Here is a 13,923-nt window from a genome sequence, read left to right as displayed (position 1 = left end):
ATTCTACTGAAATTTTCTGAAGTCCTCCTCAATGCCAAATTCCTGGCTGCAAGCTTTGGAAAAACGCCGCCATCTTTGCAGCCACCCTAGACTCAAGTTTATATTAAATTCTGTAAAGACAGAAATCTGATTGGTGATTCCCAGGGCCTGAGAGGAGGAGGGGTGGGAGTGACTGCCAACGGGGGTGGGATGGCTTTTGGGGGTGACGAGGTGTTCTGTAACAGGCTGGTGATGATGGTTACGTGATTCTGTGGATGCACTGCTGACTTACACACTTTCCAAGGGTAGCACGTGTGGTATGTGGATTATATCAGAGAGCAAGAACGGAGAAACCGTGACCCAAAGACATGCTCTCAAAAGCATGAAGCTTGCGGGTAAGCAGGTGGGCTGGGATTCAAGCCCAGGGTCTCCTGATTCTCCTCTCCTGTATTGTTTTTTGTCCTTTGAGACCTGGGAGGGCTTAATTAACAAAAAGGCCGACTACAAACTGTTGGACAAAGAGCGGAATACAGAGACGCTGACTGGCAGGTGCAGGGGAGAACGGGTCACAGATGACGTGGTGAAGCTATGAGCTGTGGATAGCGCACAGGGTACGGCTCTGAAGAGGAGAGACACGTTCATAGACTGGCTGAGCCGTCCTGGTGGGAACATGCTTCCCACCCCTGCAGCTGGTGGACTGTGATAGGTAGAGTTGGTGGGAAAGAGCCAGGTTACGAAGGGCTCAAAATACCTCACCCTCCTGGTGCACCGAGTGGTGTTGTATCAGGGAGATTATAGTCCACAGGCTCTGGTGGCATTGGAAGAGTGGGTTGGTGAGAGGGTGGGATAGAGCAAAGAGAACACCCAAGGCCATGAGGTGTGAGTGGGAAAGAGTTGGTTATGAGTGTGATAACGGAACTGGAGAGAAGGGCTGACTTCAGATAACAATTAGTTGAAGGAAGTACAGTCTGCACACACATCCATAACCTGCAGGAAATAGACTATGTCCCACAGTTAGTATCCACCCCTAAATATACTATGCTTTTTTCCTATATGTATATTCCTATGATAAACTTTAACTTGTAAATTAGCTACCCTAATAGATTAACAATAATAACTAGTAATAAAAGAGTAATTATAATAACACAGGATGAAATGTTATTTAAAACTTACGAACTGTTCAGTTTTGGTATTTTCCACTTTAATATTTTGGGATTTGGGTTGACTAGGGGTAACTGAAACTATGGACAGTGAAATGCAGGTCGGGGGCTCCTCTGCTGGACCAGCCCAGGCCACAGAAGATGGAGGGGAGGAAGTGTGGAGCAACACACAAGTTGCTCTCTTTTTAAATCTGGGTTTCCAGGCTGGAAGACGAGAATCAGGAAACCTAAGGGCAGCTCCAACGCAGTAAGGGGAGGCCCTGTGCAAGAAGGTGACTGTGTAAGTTTAGGACTTCGATGGTAAATTCTCCCAGACCCTCATCCCAGACACGTGTAGCCTTTTCCCTGCTTCCACTTTGGGAAGACAAAATCCCTGCCTGTGTTGCCAAGAAGAGGCCTGAAAGCATTGTCATGCTGGCCACCGAGTGGGTGCCTACAGAACTTGGTACTTACCAGGTTGCGTTGACAACTTTCAGTTGCTCGTTCGTTGCCTTACAAAGCCATGTCGCTGGATTTACTCTAGCATTCCTTTGGCCATTTGAGAATCTGAGTTCAAATGTACTTAATTCTAAGGATGACCTCAGGTAACTGACATAGGGGATTCAAAAGGAGAAATGGGGCGGGGGGCTGAGTATTTGGTTGTAACGTACAGCACTCCCACCCGCACTTGGCAAACTGAATGTTGTCTATGAGCCAGTGTGTGACTAAAGCACAAGGAGCAAAGGACATAAGGATGACAGTGTGATACTGATAGGGCCAGGCACTGTGGGAAGGATGAAAGCCTTGTTGGCCCTGAGTGACCCAAATTTATACTTGCTGCCTGGACATTATTTTGTTCTCAGATGAGTTTAGATTAGGAGGTTTGGCATCAGCCTGAGAATACACCATCTAAAGACTAGGGCCTTTCTGCCTATGGAGATGGGGGCCTCTGGTGTTTCCATCACAGATCATCCTGACGGACACAGAAGGCCCAGTCACTGACGAGCCGACTACCGAGCAAACCCGAGGGATGGGGAAGGATTCTTGGGCCACACTGGCAGAATGGCGACAGTTGAGAGGCTGACAGCCAGTCACCAAAATGGAGAAGACTAGGAGGAAAAGATTTGGGAGGGAAAGGGGGAGGTGGAGTTTGACTGGGCCGTTTGCAGGGCCAGCAGAGATGCTCTGGAGCCATCAAAGGACAAGGTTCAGGGTGAGGTTAACGCCTGGAGATAGGAATGTGATATTTCATGTTGAGAGACTGGGTAAGATTACCAGGCGTAGACAGAGGGGAGGAGCGGACAGAGGACTGAACCTGGGGTTCCCCAGTATTTAAAATCCAGGGAATGGAGGAGAGAAGAAGGAAGGGAGGGAGGAAGAAAGAGAGGGTGGGGAGGAGGGGATGCAGGCAGGCAGGAAGGCCCGCCCTCCAAGAGACTATGCTGTTCTGGAAACCGGCTGAAGAAGGCATCTCGAAGAGGCAGGTGTAACCTGCTGTGCCCCGTGGTCTCGATAGGTAGAATGATGATTCCGTGATCCCACATGGGCGGTTGGATTTAGTAGCCTAGCGTCATCAATTACGCTGACAATGGAAATGACCACACAGTGAGGCAGACGTGTGGCTGCAGCCACTTCGAGAGAAGAGGCTGCTTTCCTTGCATGTTTGAGTGTTCTTTTCCTAATCTCGAATACTGCCCTCCATCCCTATGGAAAGACAAAGGCAAAGGAAGTTCTTCAAGACGCTTTCCTTTCCTAAATGACTTGTTCGGTGGCTGGGTGGATAGACTCCAGAAGCTGGGTTGCTCTCTACTATCTGTGCCTGGCTCTTCGGGGAGGGCCCCCGGGCAGCAGTATGATCACTCATTTTCTATTCCCTGGCACTTCAGCTTCTGGGACAGAGGGGACTGCTGTTGGGAGGTGTCCAACTCAAGTAAGGAAAGGAGATAAAAGTGCTCAAAGGAACAAGACCTCCCAGAGGTCGTGCATTTCATATGACACTTGTAGTGTGGCAATCCGGAGCCTGGGGAGATGATCGGAAAACACTTCAAAGAGGAAAGAGCAGGTGGGGCCGGATGACAGCTCGACTGCTTGGACTCAGAGAGGACAAGAAAGAGAACACCCAAGCACTTGGGGAAGCTGAAGCCTCAGCAGCACCCACAGGAATGTGCTGACAGATGTGAGCTCACGGGGACCACATGGTAAGACAGTTGGGAGCCCTTGAAGGGGAGTTATTAGAGATGCTCTGCCAGAGACCCCAGTACTGGTGGGGTAGAGACAGAAGGACCACTGGGGCTTGCTGGCTGTCAGCCTAACCAAAAACATGAGCTTTAGATTAATGGAGAGACCCTGCCTCAAAGGAATAAGGCAGAGCAATACCCAATGTCCTCCTTCCAAAAAGTTCTTACAACCAATGTTGCAACCGTGACAGCATATCACCATATAAATCTCCAAAAGTGAGAGTTATAGTTTAAAATTCAACAGCCCCTAGTCCCCCTTTATGAATGGTCTCAATAGTGAGCCATATCCCCAATTTACAGATAAAGAAGATGAGGCCAGTATATGCTTTCACCCATCTCAAACTGCGTACTTGTTCTGTGCAGAGACAGAACCACAGCCTGGTTTGAGTGACTCTGTAGAGGCGTCGCTGTCTGGTGAGGTGACAGACTCCTGGAGGATTTGGGGTCTGGGGAAACGATGTAAAGTCCAGAACTCCGACATGCACACCTTAGTACTGGCTTATCTGAAGTGGGTGGAGAATTTTAAAAATCCTTCACTGTCAGCTGCCACTCAGGAGGTCTTGAGTGGCACATCATTCTTCAGAACATTCATGAGCTGAAGGCTGGCTCTGTGGAGAGAATGAAACAACAAAGGACAGAAAAATGTGGTGTGAGTCATTACTACTACTAAGTGACACTTGATGAGTCCACACAAATCAACCAACAAATGCGACCTGCAGCAGCACTTTCTAAACAGTGGAGTGGCTCCTAACTGCAGACAGCATCATTCATAGGGATGAAGATGTGCTCACTTGGCCATCTCTCTGGCTCCTTCCGCATCTCTTCTGTGTTTTGGACCTGAAGGTCAGAGGTAATACTCTGCCAGGGCCTGGGGTCACCTTGGGATTTAACTCCAGCCAGATTGGTTGCATGGATTTGTTTTTCTCCTCAAAGACCAAGCAAGGTCAGTAATTTCACTTGGCCAGACACAGAAGGAGAGTGCATAGGATAATAATAGCCAGAATGACTGTTATTGAGTGCTTACTATATGTCAGGCAATTAGGGAAAGTAACTTCCTCTGGCACGTTCCGGGCCCAGTAAGCAAAGCAAATTAAATACAGGCTCCCTGGCAAAATGTCCAAGACCATCATCTACAGTAAAGAGGTGAAAACTGCTTGCAAACAGATCTGAATAATCCATTCCAAACAAGGCCAGTCATTTACATTTCTTCTCTGACTTACAGAACACACTGGTATTAAAGAAGAGGGGACCGTCGGGTAGGCCATGATGCCAACTCCTTGCCAGTCTCAGAGGATATACATGGTGCAGAATGGCTGAGGTCCCAGTGGGGACACCCCTCCTGACACAGGGTGTCTCCTGACCTCCCCACCTCCCCCGTGAGTTTTGCGCTCCTTGTTCCTGTCATTAAGGAGGACATGTCATGAGGTGCATGGATGGTGGCAGCCAGCACTGTCCAGTGGAAGAACCTAGGACCTACTCAGAGCAATGGGAATTGTATTTTCAAAAGAGAAATCCTGTGACAACGGGACTCGGATTAGCAAGGGGACCCTAGGTTTTGAGAGTGTCCTGTCACCCAGGGGAGGCACCTGTGGAGGTGGGTTCTTCCTGTAGCAAAGGGTTCTACCCAGTGGTGTCAGACCTGCAGGGCACTCCTGATCCCAGCAGTTTACCAACCCGCAAGTGCATATGACTTATATGCATTCATGCATGTGTATGCTATAGTTTGCTTCTGCATTTAGTAGATTTTCCCTTCCCTACATCGGATAAAATGCTCATCTTGACACTGGTGTCCTTACATACTGGAAGGCAGTGTCTGAGACTCATTCCTCAAATGCAGATTGGAGAAAACATGGGAGGCGTTACACCATGAGAATGGGGTGTCTAGAGAGATACCCGAGATGATTTGATATGTAAGTGTGTCATCATCACACAGAGCCATATATATATATATGTGTTTTTCTCATAAATATGTTTGTATGTATGTGGACAGGAGAAAGACTGGGGTACAGAGAAGAGCACATGAATAAACAATGTGCTAACCCCAAGTCTTAGCATACAACCTTGTGCAGACATTTTTTAAACATTTATTCATTATTTCATGTATATGAGTGTTTTGCCTGCATGTATATTTGCACATCATGTGTGTACCTAGTATCTTTGGAGGCCAGAAGGTGGCATGAGGATTCCATGGATCGAGAATTACAAACAGTTATGAGCCATTATGTAGGCGCTGGGAACTGAACCACGGTCCTTTGTGTATGAGCAGGGAGTGTTCTTAACTGCTGAGTCATCTCCCAGCCCTGGTATGCAAAAAATTTTGGGTTTTTTTGTTTGTTTGTTTGTTTGTTTGTTTTTGGTTTTTGGTTTTTGGTTTGGTTTTTTTTTTTGTTTTGTTTTGTTTTTTTTTTTTGGAAACACGGTCTTTCTACATAGCTCTGGCTGTCCTGGAACTCACTATGTAGACCAGGCTGGCTTTGAACTCATAGAGATCCACCTGTCTCTATCTCCCAAGTGTTGAGATTAAAGGCATGCGCCACTACACCTGGCTTTAAAAACACTTTTAGAAGGAAAGAAACTGGATTTATGATCAGCACATGGGCCTGTCCTCAATTATGCCACGTGACTAGCTGTACAATCGGCTGATAAGATGCAAATGTCAGCCTGGGTGGGTTCCAGGGGGCAGATCTGTGCTGTGCCTACCCCTTCCAGGTCCTTAGCGTCACCGTGCTGATTTCTTTTCTGCAGCAGGCATTTGGAGGGTCTCCAGCATTTCATTGGACGTGAAAACTACTGTCATTTCCCTTCTAGAACTAGATTAGGAGTAAGGACAGGCCATCCTTTTTCATTTTGCCACTGCCCACACCCACAGCCCACACTTAGGGGAAAACTGACTCAATGCCTAGGCTGACAGTAGTCAACTTATGCTCCAAGGTTTAGGGAGAAGGATGAACCCAACTTTAGGACTTGGGGCCAGAGTGGGCTTCAGAGGGAATGATATTTCAGTCTGAACATGCAGAATACTGTTTGTTTCCTAGGGCCATGAGAACAATTAAGGCAAAGCCTAGAGCGTGGGTAAAGGCTGGATGGAGTCAGAGGTATTTGCAGTTGATTAAGGAACAGAGAAGAGTCCAGAATGCCTATAGCCCAGGGAATGCTGGATAAGGATGCAAGTTGGGAGGGGAGTAAGAAAGTGACTTTAATTAGGTGGAAAATTAGGCAAATCCGGTCTTGGCGACTTTGAACTGGCGGTTGAGTAAGTGCCCTTTGCCAAGAACTGCTTCTGTGTTCAGGCATTTAAGTGAATGGGCATTACACAGCACCTGTGGCTCAGGCATGTAGGGTTCCCATAGTGCTGAGTCCTTTGAAAGACGTCTCCTCTTAGTCCTGTCTCTGGAAATGGACACCACTTTAAAGACTTGGGACTTTGAGACTTTGTGATCAGGGAGGAACCAAGAGCCCTAGGAGACCTTTGGAAATGGGTCATGAATGGCAAGCACCTTGTGCCTTTGTGGGTGTGGTTACTCCAGGGGAGGTCACAGCTTTTGTAGAAGAGAAAACACAGCCTTGATCCAGATGAGCTCACAATTTGCACGAAACAGCCCCAGTGTGAATGATGCCAGGCTTCAGCACAGCTCTGGTGTGCTGTGGTGTCAGGGACAGGGGGATTTCTGAATGTGAGTATTTCCGAGGGAAGACGGTTCCATGGAGATAAACGATCTAGCCTTCAAAGGGCATGCCGGAAGAAGCCAGAATGGTATACCAGGTTCTGTGAGGTTGGTATGTGGCCCGAGACATGAGAGTCTGTTTTCTAGACAGACACCCGTGAAAGAGACCACGTTCTGTGGCTATGACTATTGGCAGAGCAGAGGGATGTGCCGCTCTTTAAACTCAGGGTGGTGAGTGGTGGGGCTGGAGTGGGAGGGAGGCCAATCAACTTGTGTCTGTTATGCCTTCTAAATGTGACAGTTGAGAGAGTCACATGCAGAAAGAGGACCCAGCTATGAATTGTTTTCCAACAGAGAGTCTATGCCTTGAAGTGTTTCAAAGGCTCAATCCAGGGCACTCTGGGTAACTCAGAGCAAGGAGTGCTTTTAGCTTGATGTTTCTGGAGGTTGCTAAGTGCTGCTGGAGACAGCTGGGTTGCTGTGACTCAGAGGCTGTGCTTCAGACAGGCATCCTGTCTTGAGAGAGATCTTTGTACACAGACCTTTGTCGCATGTCCACACATATAGTCAGAGTAAAGAATCTGTGGAGTCTGCTGCTCTCGTTATTAAGCAATGCGATGCTCACCTTGACTCCTGGAAAAGTAAATGCGCTTTCATGTAAGGGCATAACATTACAACAGGTGAGGCAGATGAAGACAGTCTTTAAGCTTCCCAGAAGTCCCAGAAGAGTCCTACACAGTTTTATATATAAACAAATTCAAGAAATGCTGTGTATTGTGTGCCCTTCTCGGGGGTTTATAAAGCCTGCTGGCACACTAAAGACTAGGCTGTCAAGGAAGCTTGATTGGTTTATAATTTACCATTTCCCAAACATGGCCTTGAAACATTTCTGTTTCAACATTCTATTTTAGTTCCCATAGATTTAGAGTGACTTTAGGAAATACTGACTTGAAGAATTAAGACACTTGCTCAATAGACCCCATTTCTACATCAGTTGTGTTTTCTTACCTTTTCTTGTATGTGTGTGTGCAGGTGTATGTTATGTGTGCATGCATGTAGAGGCCAGAGAACAGCCTTGGGTGTCACACCCCAGGAGCTACCCACCTTGGTTTTTGATTTTGATTTTTTGTTTTGTTTTTTAATTCTTATGCATATAGATGTTTTGTCTGTGTGTACATATGTGTACTATGTGTGTGTCAGTGCCATGGAGTTGAGAAGAAGGCATCAGATCGCCTAGAACTGGAGCTGCAGATAATTATTAACTGCTGCATGGATGCTAGGAATCAAACCACTAGAAGCACCCTTCACCATTGGGTTAACTCTCTGACTCCTCCTTTTGTTTTTAGACAAGGTCTCTCACTGGTACCTGGAACCGGCTAAATTGAGCTTTCTACCCAGCTCTCTTTCCTCACTTTTAACAGTGGTAAGCCAGATAGATACCTTTAGTTAAAAGATACATGGAGCTACATATATAAAATGAGTTACAATCTCCCTATCTAGCCCGTGACCCCAGACTCCTCCTGTTTGAGTTCTGGTGGGCTGCTTCTGCCCATACCTAAGAGCATATCTCTCCTAAACCAGTAAAAATGTTAGTAAAGCAGTCTTAATTGGCAGGAAAATTATCATATTCAGGCCAAACTCCCAGATGACCCAGGTACCTCCTTTTATTTGTGTGTAAGTGTGGCTCCTCTGGCTTTGCGTGTGTGTGTGTGTGTGTGTGTGTGTGTGTGTGTGTGTGTGTGTGTGTGTTTGACATTCATCTGTAGCCTGAATGGAGTTTGCAACCTGCAGACTAGATCATGACCACATGAAGAAATAGACCATTTTCTCTCCCCTTCTCTCAATCTAGGGATTGTTTGTCAAATCAACTTTTGAACCTAGCGGCCACCACCAGACACCAGTGTCCTGTGGGTGTGACACAGGACATCGGTTACTCCCTAGAGTGCCCTGTTTTATCCTTTCCCAAACCCAGCAGCCAACTGTTGACTATTTTGGTTAAATATTTCTCTCTCTAGTCTCCAAATAAGTGTTTGAGAAGAACTGGACCGACTTCCCCCTCCCTCACCACCGCTTACTTCTACCTGTTACCCATCCCAGTATTCCCAAGGACACGGACACTGTCCGATGGCCAGGGACCACTTTTCACACCTTAGCTTTTTCTATCTCTGCAGGGCCTTCTTGAGAAGAAAACACAGCATGAGTGTTGAATAGAACAATTGCAGAAGGACCCAAAGCCACAGCACAGTCGGGGGGAGATGGATATATTACATGTCTTACTCTAAGGACAAGGAATCATGGGGCCATTTCTCCCTTGTTTTAAGGAAAAAGACACTGAGCTAGGCTCAAGGGTAAAGGGAGAGGATCACAGGAATGTGGGCAAGCCCCCACCACCCCAGGTACAAGTCTAAAGCTGGGTTCAGGACCCAGTTTTTCCCTCTCCACATTCTTACAAGCAACAGAGAGGTCCGTACCTGAAGTGCCCTCTCCAGCAAAGGAGAACCTGATGACATTTAAAAACAGCATCGGAGGGAGGACCAGTGTTTGGGATAGTTCTCAGATCATACATCCTCCATGTTAATCACACACATGGGTTGCAACATGATTGGCCAGTGCTCCACAGCTTTCCACTTCTTCCCTGGGGGCCTGCTCACTTTCCCTCTTAAATGTAAATGCTGAAAGATGGAAATGAGATGTCTGTGGCGTGTAGAGTCTCTGTGGTTTGGGGTTTTTTATTTTTTTGCTTTGGTTTTGTTTTGTTTTTGAAAAGATAAACAGGGTCAAGTGGTCAGAAACTCCAAAGGGACATCGGCTGCCTGGAGATGAAGGATTAAAATAAAATGTAGGAACAAACTAAAGAGGCCAAGCCTCTCCATTCATGTCACTCTCCCATGATGGAGAACACCACTGAGGGCAGGGAGAAACGGTGAGACCATGAACTTGGACTTCCAAAGGGTGACTGAGTGGAAGGGAACCATGTACCCTGATGAACACGGCAAGGGGCCTTAGGAGAACAGAGCTAGGGAGGCCCCTGACTGGATCCCTTAAGACTCTGGTGGGGAAGGATTCTAGATTCTTTATGACTTGCGTGTATGTGTGTACCTGTTGGTGTGTGTGTGATTGCCTGTTGGTGTGTGTCTGTGTGCCTGTTGGTATGTGTCTGTGTACCTGTTGGGGTGTGTGTGTGTGTGTGTGTGTGTTTGCCTGTTGGTGTGTCTCTGTGTGCCTGTTGATGTGTGTCTATGTACCTGTTGGTGTGTGTATGTGTACCTGTTGGTGTGTGTCTGTGTGCCTGTTGGTGTGTGTCTCTGTGTACCTGTTGATGTGTGTCTGTGTACCTGTTGGTGTGTGTATGTGTACCTGTTGGTGTGTGTCTGTGTACCTGTTGATGTGTATCTGTGTACCTGTTGGTATGTGTCTGTGTACCTGTTGGTGTGTGTCTATGTATCTGTTGGTGTGTGTCTGTGTACCTGTTGGTGTGTGTGTGTGTACCTGTTGGTGTGTGTCTATGTATCTGTTGGTGTGTGTCTGTGTACCTGTTGGTGTGTGTGTGTGTACCTGTTGGTGTGTGTCTGTGTACCTGTTGGTGTGTGTCTGTGTACATGTTGATGTGTATCTGTGTACCTGTTGGTGTGTGTCTGTGTATCTGTTGGTGTATGTGTGTGTGTGTGTCTATGTATCTGTTGGTGTGTGTCTGTGTACCTGTTGGTGTGTGTCTGTGTACCTGTTGGTGTGTGTCTGTGTACATGTTGGTGTGTGTCTGTGTACCTGTTGATGTGTGTCTGTGTACCTGTTGATGTGTGTCTATGTATTGGAGAAATTATTTTGGCCACTCCACGTAGTTAAAAGGATATTTATTAAATGGCGTAACTCACAAATTAAGTATTGGGTAGGTCTCAGGGTCTGGGGAAGGTGTAATGCAGTCTAGCGGTGTTCTCCGGAGCTCTGCACAGTCAATCTGCACCGGTCAGCGTTCCGGCACCGAGAGCGCGCCCAGAGCGAGCGCTGGCCCATCCAGCTCTCCGGTCCCCAGGCGCCTCCCCTCGCCCCGCCTCGTAGGCGTGACAGTTGCCAGAGTCTCAATGGGGGTTGGAACTTCCAGAACCAAGCTGGGATGGCTACCCACTACATCTCCCCCTTTTTGTCTAAATAAGAAGGTTCTAAACTAATACAAGACTATATACAAAGGAATGGTTATCAAATATTGTCCAGAAATAATGAGAGATAATGACCTTGATAAGATGTAACTACAACCAATGCAAACAATATCAAGCAAGAAACACATACTAAAATCCAGAGAAGTATAGAGCATAGGTAAACAGCATGTTATAAAGATCATTCAAAGGTGTCCTATCCTAAAGAACCTGAACCTAATACTTAATATGTTCTATCTAAGATATTATATATACTAAGTTGTAACTATAACTGCTAGTCTTCAATCCCATCAAAGACCTGAGAAGGAACATAATGGTCCCTGAGAAATGGTAGATGGATGCAAGCAACTTTCGGGAATCTTGCAAGAGTAGACCAAGACAGCTGGCAGCCTGGACAGTCACCTAATGTTTCTCAGCATTGTTGGTGCATTCAAATTGGCTACAGGCCTAGAGTATCTGACAGACCATTTTCAGAAGCAGGATTTCTGAAAGACCATCTTACCCTGTCTTGGCAGAGTACAGTGGTCGCTTTCCTTGTGTCCCGCTTGTCCAGAAAGGAGAGCATTGCATTTGTACTGTCAGCCATCAAGGCAAGGGCAGTTCTTTGCCCAGTAGGCCATTTTGTGCCAAAAGACAAACTTCCAAATGGAAATGTCTTAGAAGCCCAACATTCTCTCGGGATCAATTGGTGCAGCCAGGAGCAATTGTGTCTCACGTCAACAGAATTCTAAGTTATTTAAATGCCATATTCTCCAGGTCTATGAAGTGTTTGAAGATTACCTGCCCATCTGACCTATGTATCTGTAAATCTGGATAACCTAACTAACGTAACTATAGAGATGACAGGCATAGGCGACTATAAATCTATAAATATTATCTATCGAAATAACCTAAGGACTAAGGCTTCACATAAATAAGGTAAACAGTCTATAAGCAAATGTATGGTGAAGAACGATGACTTCAAAATTGTGACAATACACAAGATATTTATGGCGCACGCCGGTAGGATTTGCTGAAGGAGGCGGAGGCAGGAGGATCACGAGTTCGAACCAGCCCGGCTAGCTCAGTCGGTAGAGCATGAGACTCTTAATCTCAGGGTCGTGGGTTCGTGCCCCACGTTGGGCGCCAGATATTGGAGAAATTATTTTGGCCACTCCACGTAGTTAAAAGGATATTTATTAAATGGCGTAACTCACAAATTAAGTATTGGGTAGGTCTCAGGGTCTGGGGAAGGTGTAATGCAGTCTAGCGGTGTTCTCCGGAGCTCTGCACAGTCAATCTGCACCGGTCAGCGTTCCGGCACCGAGAGCGCGCCCAGAGCGAGCGCTGGCCCATCCAGCTCTCCGGTCCCCAGGCGCCTCCCCTCGCCCCGCCTCGTAGGCGTGACAGTTGCCAGAGTCTCAATGGGGGTTGGAACTTCCAGAACCAAGCTGGGATGGCTACCCACTACATCTATGTATCTGTTGGTGTGTGTCTATATATCTGTTGGTGTGTGTCTATGTATCTGTTGGTGTGTGTGTATGTACCTGTTGGTGTGTGTGTGTGTACCTGTTGATGTGTGTCTGTGTATCTGTTGGTGTGTGTCTGTGTACCTGTTGATGTGTGTCTATGTATCTGTTGGTGTGTGTCTATGTATCTGTTGCTGTGTGTGTGTGTATCTGTTGGTGTGTGTGTGTACCTGTTGATGTGTGTCTATGTATCTGTTGGTGTGTGTCTGTGTATCTGTTGATGTGTGTGTGTGTATCTGTTGGTGTGTGTCTGTGTATCTGTTGGTGTATGTGTGTGTGTGTGTGTGTGTGTGTCTATGTATCTGTTGGTGTGTGTCTGTGTATCTGTTGATGTGTATCTGTGTACCTGTTGGTGTGTGTCTGTGTATCTGTTGGTGTATGTGTGTGTGTGTGTCTACGTATCTGTTGGTGTGTGTCTGTGTATCTGTTGATGTGTGTCTATGTATCTGTTGGTGTGTGTCTATGTATCTGTTGGTGTGTGTCTGTGTATCTGTTGGTGTGTGTCTGTGTATCTGTTGGTGTGTGTCTATGTATCTGTTGGTATGTGTGTGTATCTGTTGGTGTGTGTCTATGTATCTGTTGGTGTGTGTCTATGTATCTGTTGGTGTGTGTCTGTGTATCTGTTGGTGTGTGTGTGTACCTGTGATGTGTGTATGTGTATCTGTTGGTGTGTGTGTATGTGTGTGTGTGTGTGTGTGTGTGTGTGTGTATGTGCACATGGAAGACAGGGGTTGCTATTATGCTTTCCCCAATAACTTTCCACCTTAATTTTTTAAACTAGGTTCTCAGTGAACGTCAGCTCTTGCATTTTTCTAGGCTGGCTGTCCCCTGAACTCCAGCGGTCTACCTGCCCCCGCTCCCCTGCGCTGGCATTACAGACATACACGCTCTACCTGGCTCTTTCACGGGTGTTGAGGGTCCAAACTCAAGTCCTCTTGCTTGTCAGCAAATACTTGACAGGCTGAGCCACGCTTTGATGCCTTGTTGGCCCATGAATAAGCAGGGAAGCAGGGCGGAGATCAGGGTACAGTGTGTTTGTGGGGTGGGAGATCCTGGATTTAAGGTTGAAATGCCTACAACAGAATGAACATTCAGACCTCACAGAGCCAGTGAGTTGCTCTGAAAGGATTGATTCTTGCCCCCGGGGAGATGTACGGTAGAACTATGGGAGCTGACTGAGGAACTAAAGGAGAGCTGGACCGATGTCAACATCGTCAAAACACAAGCTGACTCTAAGTCGAGAG

At 46.8% G+C, this 13,923-nt stretch overlaps 1 protein-coding gene and 1 non-coding gene across 4 annotated transcripts in view; both read left to right on the top strand.

Moving 5' to 3' along the window:
* Thsd4 (thrombospondin type 1 domain containing 4) overlaps positions 1 to 13,923 on the top strand; it is a 579,159-nt gene that overhangs the window by 434,342 nt on the left and 130,894 nt on the right. The gene's annotated exons all lie outside the window — the stretch shown is intronic.
* Trnak-cuu (transfer RNA lysine (anticodon CUU)) lies at positions 12,224 to 12,296 on the top strand. Its single transcript has one exon. It is a non-coding gene; the product is annotated as a tRNA-Lys (tRNA).

Source organism: Peromyscus maniculatus, chromosome 7, assembly GCF_049852395.1.
Source record: "Peromyscus maniculatus bairdii isolate BWxNUB_F1_BW_parent chromosome 7, HU_Pman_BW_mat_3.1, whole genome shotgun sequence".
Classification (NCBI taxonomy): domain Eukaryota; kingdom Metazoa; phylum Chordata; class Mammalia; order Rodentia; family Cricetidae; genus Peromyscus; species Peromyscus maniculatus.
The sequence above is the reverse complement of the archived record's forward strand: the minus strand, read 5'-3'. Positions and strand labels throughout refer to the sequence as shown.